Source organism: Oncorhynchus masou, chromosome 7, assembly GCF_036934945.1.
Source record: "Oncorhynchus masou masou isolate Uvic2021 chromosome 7, UVic_Omas_1.1, whole genome shotgun sequence".
Lineage (NCBI taxonomy): Eukaryota > Metazoa > Chordata > Actinopteri > Salmoniformes > Salmonidae > Oncorhynchus > Oncorhynchus masou.
In genome coordinates, this window is record NC_088218.1 from 5570794 (window position 1) to 5580793 (window position 10000).

The window sequence follows — 10000 nt, forward strand, 5'->3', positions numbered from 1 at the left end:
CTCTCTCCCCCTCTCCTCATCTCCCCTCTCTCTCCCTATCACCCCCTCATCACCCCTCTCTCCCTCCCCCCCCTCATCTCCCCTCTCTCTCCCCCCTCTCCTCATCACCCCTCTCTCTCCCCTCTCCCCCTCTCCTCATCTCCCCCCTCTCTCTCCCCCTCTCCTCATCTCCCCTCTCTCTCCCCCTCTCCTCATCCCCCCTCCTCCCCCTCTCCTCATCTCCCCTCTCTCTCCCCCTCACCCCTCTCCTCATCACCCCTCTCCCCCTCACCCCTCTCCTCATCTCCCCTCTCTCCCCCCTCCTCATCACCCCCTCTCTCTCCCTATCACCCTCATCTCTCCCCCTCACCCCCTCTCCTCATCTCCCCTCTCTCTCCCTATCACCCCTCATCACCCCCCTCTCTCCCCCTCTCCCCCTCACCCCCTCTCCTCATCTCCCCCTCTCTCCCCCTCTCCCATCACCCCTCTCTCTCCCTATCCCCCTCATCACCCCCTCTCTCCCTCCCCCTCTCCTCATCTCCCCCTCTCTCCCCCTCTCCCTCATCACCCCCTCTCTCTCCCCCTCACCCCTCTCCTCATCTCCCTCTCTCTCCCCCTCCCCCTCACCCCTCTCCCCATCATCTCCCCCTCTCCCCCCTCTCCTCATCCCCCTCTCTCTCCCCCCCTCATCACCCCTATCTCTCCCTCTCCCCCTCACCCCCTCTCCTCATCTCCCTCTCTCTCCCTATCACCCCTCATCTCCCCCTCTCTCTCCCCCTCTCCTCATCCCCCCTCTCTCCCCCTCTCCTCATCTCCCCTCTCTCCCCCTCTCCTCATCCCCCCTCTCTCCCCCTCAACCCTCAGTCATAATCTCTCTAATGACCCCTCTCCCCATCCTCTAGAATCTAATCATGCACTAATGAGGAAATCTCCCATTGGATCTCTGAATCTCCTCATCCCCCTCTCTCTCCCCCTACTCCATCTCCCCGTCTCTCTCCCGAAGACCCCTCTCCAATTCTCCCAGTCAGACCTCTCCTCATCTCCCTCTCTCTCTCCCTCTCCCATCATCGAATGAATCTAGTCTGGAAATCACCCCTCTCCTCATCTGACTCTCTCTCCCTATCAATGAACCCCTCTGTCTCTCCCCCTCTCCCCCTCACCCCTCTCCTCATCTCCCCTCTCTCTCCCCCTCTCCTCATCCCCCCTCTCTCTCCCTAATCACCCCCTCTCTCCCTCCCCCTCTCCTCATCTCTCTCATGGGGATCCCCCTCTCTCTCCCCTCTGGGTATCTCCCCCTCTCTCTGGTCACCCCTCTCCTCATCTCCCTCTCTCTCCCTATGGTGTGGGTATGGTGTCTCCCCCTCTGGGTATGGTCATGTCCCCTCTCTCTCCCCCTGGTCCTCATCACCCCTCTCTCTCCCTATCACCCCTGTCACCCCTCTCATCTCCTCATCTCCCCTCTCTCTCCCACTCTCCTCATCTCCCTCTCTCTGGGTCATGGTGTCATCACCCCTCTCTCTCCCCCTCTCCCCCTCACCCCTCTCCTCATCTCCCTCTCTCTCCCCCTCTCCTCATCACCCCCTCTCTCTCCCTATGGTGTCATCACCCCTCTCATCTGTCTCCCCCTCCCCCTCTATCATCTCCCCTCTCTCTCCCCCTCTCCTCATCACCCCTCTCTCTCCCTATCACCCCTCATCACCCCTCTCTCTCCCCCTCTCCCCATCTCACCCCTCTCTCCCTCCCCCTCACTCCAGCAACACTCAGTCATAATGACTTAATGAATCCACAGGAACATTTACATAGAATTAATGATGCGCTTAATGAGGAAATCTCCATTGGATTTGAATATTTGACGTCTTAAACATACAGACAGTCGGTGTGTGAAGAGCGAAGAGGCCCAGTCAATTAGACAGTCAGAGACATTAGTGGGGAGTCTCAGCGTTGGGCTTCGTCATGGAATGAATTAGTGTGGAAATGCAATGCAGTGACCTACTCCCAAATGAGGGACGCTCGGTCTGTACCCAGAAGGCCGAGCAGCGAGCACTGGGTTAGGCTACACTGTTGGAGACGAATCACTGACTAATGAACTTGCCTGGAAGTATGGGGATTGGTGAGGAGTCTCTGTGTGTGGGTATGGTGTGTGTGTGTGTGTGGGTATGGTGTGTGTGTGTGTGTGTGTGGGTATGGTGTGTGTGTGTGGGTATGGTGTGTATGGTGTGGGTATGGTGTGTGTGTGTGTGGGTATGGTGTGTGTGTGTGTGGGTATGGCGTGTGTATGTGTGTGTGTGTGTGGGTATGGCGTGTGTATGGTGTATGTGTGTGGGTATGGCGTGTGTATGGTGTGTGTGTGTGGGGGTATGGCGTGTGTGGGTGTGGTAAGTGTGGGTACCCACTGGGTTGTCCGTGCATGTCACATTCGTCATAACGAGGAGACCTAGGCACAGTGTGATATGAATACATTCTTTATTTACCTGAAGAACACTAAACAAACTAACGTGCCGCTATAAGAGACGAGTGCTGACAGGCAACTACACATAGACAATAACCCACCAAACCAAAATGGAAAATGGCAACCTAAATAGGATCCCCAATCAGAGACAACGATAAACAGCTGTCTGATTGGGAACCAATTCAGGCCACCATAGACCTACATATACCTAGACATACCAAAACCCCATAGATATACAAAAAAAACAGACAAGACAAAAACACACATACCACCCTCGTCACACCCTGACCTAACCAAAATAATAAAGAAAACACAGATAACTAAGGGCAGGGCGTGACAGTCCCTTTGGTGGGAATTCACTTCATTTGCACATGACTATGTGACTTTTAATGGACCTCTCTCTGACGCAGACAATGTAACAAAAAAATCCACTGTGTGTGTGTGTGTGTGTGTGTGTGTGTGTGTGTGTGTGTGTGTGTGTGTGTGTGTGTGTGTGAGAGAGAGAGAGAGAGAGAGAGAGAGAGAGAGAGAGAATCGGGGTGTGTGTGTCACAATCAGTTTACCTGCCTCCTGGCCTAAATCTGCCAGTCAGTTGAATGGGGTTATTTTAAAGGCTGTGATTGGCCAGACTAATATTTATTGGGTGTGATTGGCTAAGATAATATTTTATTGGCTCCGATTGGCCAGGCTAAGTATTCTCTGGTCGGATAATGTTTTTATAGTCAGACACTGGAGAAACGCATAGGGATCGTGTGTGTGTGTGTGTGTTAGAGAGGAAGGAAGGAAGGAAGGAAGAGTCTATCCATGTGTGTATACCCAGCAAACCAAAATTGTTTCTGTGAAGGTTCCCAGAAACATTTGTTCGGTCGCGGCAAACGTTCTTATAATACAATGACTATCCAGTCGTGGAGATGATTATGTATAAAACATTTGCCTGATGTTGAAAGAATGTTCCTAGAACACCTTTAATCTGTTCTTTACACGTTCCCAGAATGGTTCATCAGGTTGTGGGAACAGTCTAGTTGAGAACATTGTGGGAACATCACAAAAGATATGTTCCCATAACACAAAAAGTGTCCAGTCGTGCAGATCATTATACAATGTTTCCTTTAGGGTGCAAAAAATATTCACCTGGTATTACAAGAACGTTCCCAGAACACATTTTGTCTGTTCTTTAAAGGTTCCCAGAATGTTTCATTAGATTGTGGGTCATTGTGTGCACATAAGAGATATGTTCCCAAAACAAACAAAAATAACTGTCCAGTTGTGCTGACACTCATAGTGTTTTTATCAGACTGAACAAAACATTCCTTTGATGTTGCACGAATGTTGACAGAACAGCCTTTCCCAGAACATGTCATTAGGAGATATGTTCCCAAAACATAAAATATGCTCAGTTGTGACGACATTGACACAATGTTTAAGTTAGGTCGCACAGGCCAGTCCCTTAATGTTGTAAGAGTTAAATAAGTCTGTTTTCATGACGTTCACAGCATATTTGTTTCAGGTTTGACATAATATTCCATTGCTGTTCACACAATATACATTTTAGCTTGTCTTTAAGGTCCTCAGAACGTTTCAAGAGCATTTAGAAAATGTTAGATTTAAGTTTGGCCGAATGTTAATGCAGATTGGAGTACATCTGAACAGCATTTAATCACATAAACACAACCATATTTTGTACACTTCATATATGTTAACAATCTGCACAATGTGAGTTTTGAACTTGCGAAGTTTGGTTCCCTAGCCAACGTTTGGTTCCCTAGCCAACATTTGGTTCCCTAGCCAAAGTATGGTTCCCTAGGCAAAGTTTGGTTCCCTAGCCAACGTTTGGTTCCCTAGCCAAAGTATGGTTCCCTAGCCAACGTATGGTTCCCTAGCCAATGTTTGGTTCCCTAGCCAATGTTTGGTTCCCTAGCCAACGTTTGGTTCCCTAGCCAAAGTATGGTTCCCTAGCCAACGTATGGTTCCCTAGCCAAAGTATGGTTCCCTAGCCAAAGTATGGTTCCCTAGCCAACGTTTGGTTCCCTAGCCAACATTTGGTTCCCTAGCCAACGTATGGTTCCCTAGCCAACGTTTGGTTCCCTAGCCAACGTTTGGTTCCCTAGCCAACGTATGGTTCCCTAGCCAACGTCTGGTTCCCTAGCCAACGTTTGGTTCCCTAGCCAACGTTTGGTTCCCTAGCCAACGTATGGTTCCTAGCCAACGTTTGGTTCCCTAGCCAACGTTTGGTTCCCTAGCCAACGTTTGGTTCCCTAGCCAACGTTTGGTTCCTAGCTTGGTTCCTAGCCAACGTTTGGTTCCCTCGCCAAAGTTTGGGTCCCTAGCCAACGTTTGGGTCCCTAGCCAACGTTTGGTTCCCTAGCCAACGTTTGGTTCCCTAGCCAACGTTTGGTTCCCTAGCCAACGTATGAACCCTCTTTGCCACCAGGGGACAGCTGTGGCCTTGTGTTTTTTATTCAGTCACATATGGTCAATCAGGTTCTGTGTCCTTATTGACCGTATTGGACTGAAGAAACCCCACATGGTCACAGCTGTCCCCTGGTGGAGCGGAGGGTTAATTATCTGGCTGAAGTTCTTAAGATTGGAGGTTTAATTCCACATATTCTGTAACCATGTTTGATTAGAAAATATTTTGAAATTGAGGGTCATATACACTGTGTCATGACGTTGGCCTGTTGGGGGAGGTTTATGACCCCATAAATACCTTTCCCCGTTTCTCTCTCTCTACTCTATAGAGTTGACTCGTGTAAAGCCTCGGTAACATAGAGAGTTTGGTAACATCGAAAGGTGGGAAACGGAACCATATTTCGGTAATCCAACCAGTTGAAAATATGCGTTGGTACTTAATGAATGTGATGTCAGATCAGTTGTTGTCTGAAACATTACTACTAATGACAGGATGACATAAACTGTATCTTGGAAAGTTGACACATTCTAGTTATCAGATTGACATGGAATTGTTGTGCAATTTAAATGTTTAAATATGAAACTATTTGTGAAAAGATGAGATGTAATTTTAGCTTCTTAAATGAGAGAACGGTTTGTCGTAGATAAACTCTGCTCACTCAGAGGCCCAAGTGAACAGACACTGGTTGTAAACTATGAAACACGCCCTTCTTTCACCACTATATAAACTCGTTGACGGAAATTCAACTTTCTATTCCGAGGATGTGAGGACGACGGTCCTACGTTAAAAGGACTCAGATAATAACCTAACGAAATTAGCATCATGTTCAATGTGAAGGTGACGATCGACACGCCGAAAGGAGGATTTTCGACTGTACCAGCCAGAATATAGCACAAACTTCAAATTATGGCAACTTGGTATGAACTTTGAACTCTTATTCACTCCAGAAGTGATACCTCCTGGCCGTTGAGTTAGCAGCGGGCTAGGAAAGGACGGACGACGTATCCAGTTTACCACCAGAGACATTCTTAAGAGGACAAGAGATCCCTGCTGGACAACCCGGCCGTCCATAAACCACCAACCTATTGAAGCGCAGCTCAGAGTAAATATTTATTGCATTTCCCTTCTCCAAATGGGCGGTTATTTAGAATGCATAAGATTCTGTGAATGCATAAGATTCTGTATTGACGATAGCACAGCTTCTCCCTTTGTTACTCAGTCTTCCCGCTCTTTCACTCAAACCCAACCCCCTTTCTTTGTGTAACCAGCCGTCATATCTGTTCCGCTAGGGACGTTTTCCTTTATGACATCATTTGTAATCAAGGTATGATTCATTCTGTGTAGATGTAATTCGGTGTGATTTATTTAGGTATAAATAATTAAACCAAATGTTGTATTGCTGATTCAACTTGTTAGCCAGGGTTCGTGAAGATAACCAAGAATTTACAGCTTTCAGATGAGACTGAATAAAGTGATGATTAAATATTGACTGCTACTGATGTAAAATATTACTAGGTCTTTAAGTGTTTATTCGGAAGCTCTATAAACATTCTTTCGTGGTGCCCTGACTTTCTAGTTAATTACAATTACCTGATTAGCCTAATCAGGTAATATTAATTACAGAGAAAGGATTTTCTAGAATAGCATGTCATGTCACTTCATCCGGAATAGCCAAAGACACGACAACTGAGTATACAAAACATTAAGAACTCCTGCTCTTTCCATGACGTAGACTGACAAGGTGAATCCAGGTGAAGGCTATGAATGTGTGGTTGAATCTGTGAATATGTATTGAAATTCACTGCTCCACTGACGGACCTTAATAATTGTATTTGTGGGTTTAAAACATATATATATATTTTTTATTTTTTATTTTTTTATTTAACCTTTATTTAACTAGGTAGGTAAGTCAAGAACAAATCCTTATGTATAGTGATGGCCTACCAAAAGGCAAAAGGCCTCCTGTGGGGATGTGGGATTAAAAGAATATATATATATATATGGTACATCACACATCATGACAAGAGAGACACCACAACACTACATAAAGAGAGACCTAAGATAACAACATAGCAAGGCAGCAACACACGACAACACAGCATGACAAAACATGGTAGCAACACAACATGGCAGCAGCACAACATGGTAGCAGCACAAAACATGATACAAACATTATTGGGCACAGACAACAGCACAAAGGGCAATAAGGTAGAGACAACAATACAGTACATTACACAAAGCAGCCACAACTGTCATAAAGAGTATTCATGATTGAGTCTTTGAATGAAGAGACGGAGATGAAACTGTCCAGTTTGAGTGTTTGTTGCAGCCCGTTCCAGTCGCTAGCTGCAGTGAACTGAAAAGAGCAGCGACCCAGGGAGATGAGAGAGGTCATGTGACTTGTTAAGCTCATTGTAACCCCTGAAATGATTTAGGCTTGCCATAACACAGGGGTTGAATACAGGGGTTGAATACTTATTGACATTTCAGATTTTCATTTTTTATTAATTTGTAAAAATGTTAAATAACATTATTCCACTTTGATGTTATGGGGTATCGTGTGGAGGCCAGTGACCAAACATCTCAATTTAATCCATTTTAAATTCAGGCTGTAACACAATGTGGGAACAAGTCTGAAGACACTATCTCTTGTACCCAGACTGTTCCCACAACCTAATGAAAATGTTCTGGCAACGTTTAAAGAACTAAAAAAGGCTGTTTTGTCAACATTCTTGTAACATCAAAGGAATGTTTTGCTCACCATGATACAAACATTATCTGAATGTCAGCACAACTGGACACTTTTTGCCTTGTGGAAAAATATATCTTGTCATGTTCCCACAATGTTACCACAACCTAATGAAACATTCTGGGAACCTTTAAAGAGCAGACAAAATGTGTTCTGGGAACATTCTAGTAACATCAGGTGAATGGGTTTTTTTTGCAACCTAAATAAAACATTGTAGAATCATCCACACAATTGTACAGCTTTTTGTGTTTGGGAATATGTATTTTGTGATGTCCCCATAATGTTTCCACTAGACTGTTCACACAACCTAATGAAACATTCTGGGAACCTTTTAAAGAACAGATGAAATGTGTTCTGGTGTTTCTTTGCACGCTAAACCCTAAACCCTAAACGTACCAACATGTGGTGGCTGTTACAGATTAAATGCACAGCATTTTAGTGAATGTTAGGAGAACATTCCAACGATTTTTCACCTAAAAAAAAATATTTAGATTTAATCAAAAAATTCTCTGAATGTTTTTGGGATGTTATCCTACTGTTAGATAAAACTCTAACTAGAACTTAAAGGGAATCTTAGCTAATGTTCTGGGAATGTTCCCGGTTGACTGGGTATGTGTCTGAGTTGGATATACAGCTGATGGTAAGATATGCTTCAGTAAAAAGTTACCAGACATACCAGTGGAAGCTATTGATGCACTTCCTCACTCTTTTCTCCTAGAGCTTTTTAGAAAGAGAAAGAGAGAAGAGGTAGAGTTGGAATATTACATCTCCCTCTCTCTGTGTGTGTGTGTGTGTGTGTGTGTGTGTGTGTGTGGTGTCATGACGTTGGCCTCTTTGGGTATAGCAACCCCATCCCCCTCTCCCTGCCTCCCCCTTGCCTCCTTCAACTAGGCTGCTGTGGTCAGAGGTCGTAAATTCCCGAGAAGACCCTACCACATAGTACAGAGAGAGTACATTTTCATAGAGGACAAAGGAAATCCTTCCACCTCACAGAACTTGAGGTACGAACAAATTTCATGTTCCAGAGAAAGTATAAAAGATCGGTGAAGAATCCAGCTACGAACTGGTCCGTTTGTCACAACTTGGGGAAGCTCATGGGAGACGATGTGGCCACATTACCATAACGCTGTTTATATAATAGCCCCAGATATAAGGTTTACATCTAATTGATGTATAAGATGAATGCGTGAGTATGATACTGTTTACACAATTTTACAATGTGATTTTGGGCTGTTTAATGAAGGAAAACTCAAAAAGGGGATTGGAGGTAACTAAATCAGAGGACAGCTCCTGAGCACAGTTAGGGACAGACATCCTGGGACAGCCCTTTTCTGCCATTTCGAATAAAACCCCCACTCGGGTTTTCGATCAGCAGACCGCGCTTACCTCAATTACGAGATGGCTAAAGGTTGCAGACCATGATTTTCTCCATTAGGAGGACAAATGTTGGAGACCATTGCTGAATCTTTTAACCATACCACGGGGTTAAACTCTTAGACTATCGATACCGACAGAATAAGAACAAGTCTTTGATATTGATAACTAGTCTGCAGCTAGGAATTCGGCATCATTGAACGTGAAGAACGACAACCGCCGAAACACCCATTCTATAACGAATGTCACTCTGAACAATACCCTCTAACCACAACCGAGAGAGAGAGAGGGAGAGACACAGACAATTCTACAAAAGAAATGAACTTTTCACCAGCGATCAAGACGACACACTGAGCGTAAATATATTGATTGATTTCAATTGTTCCTGAAAGAGTGAGCATCATGTGCAAAGGATAAGCATTTCAATTGTTATAATTATCACTCTGTAGTGACTTCTTGGTCGACCCCCAGCTCCCATTTTGTCTAACAAGCTGCCATGCCGGTTTAGCCCACTAGGGCACATTCTCCTATCATTACATTTGCCTTGTTTGTTTGTTTGTTTATGCATTTCTGTGAATTATTTAGTTAGTAATAAATAAATGATTTAAGACAATTGATGTATGGATGACTCATAGTGAAGACTGGGTTCGTGCAGATAACCAACAGATAACCAACAATTTACGACGTTTGGAATGAGACTAACGTGAGGTAAAGTAAATAATTCATTAATTCGAAGACTAATTGATCAGATAAAATATATGAAAAGTTATTTTAGGAAATGATAACTTTGTAATCTGAATAGTTTTCTTTGGTGCCCCGACTTCCTAGTTAATTAGTTAGGTGATGAATTAGTTGATCGCATAGTAACTAATTACAGAGAATCTTTGATAAAAACTATACATCTTCAGTTAATGATAGTAAAGACACGACAGTGGATACGATAGGTGATGGTAAGTGTTAGGAATTTTATGAATAAATGACTAAACAATATCCCCATTTCAAATAGAACTGCAACTAAGTAAACTTATACTCTGTTTTA

General features: G+C 44.4%; 2 protein-coding genes across 2 annotated transcripts in view; one reads left to right on the forward strand and one right to left on the reverse strand.

Annotated features, from left to right (window-relative positions):
* Positions 1 to 10000, reverse strand: part of LOC135542929 (dystrophin-like) — a gene marked incomplete at its 5' end in the record, with an annotated part of 841859 nt that overhangs the window by 575803 nt on the left and 256056 nt on the right.
* LOC135542898 (dystrophin-like) overlaps positions 1 to 10000 on the forward strand; it is a 264431-nt gene that overhangs the window by 77565 nt on the left and 176866 nt on the right.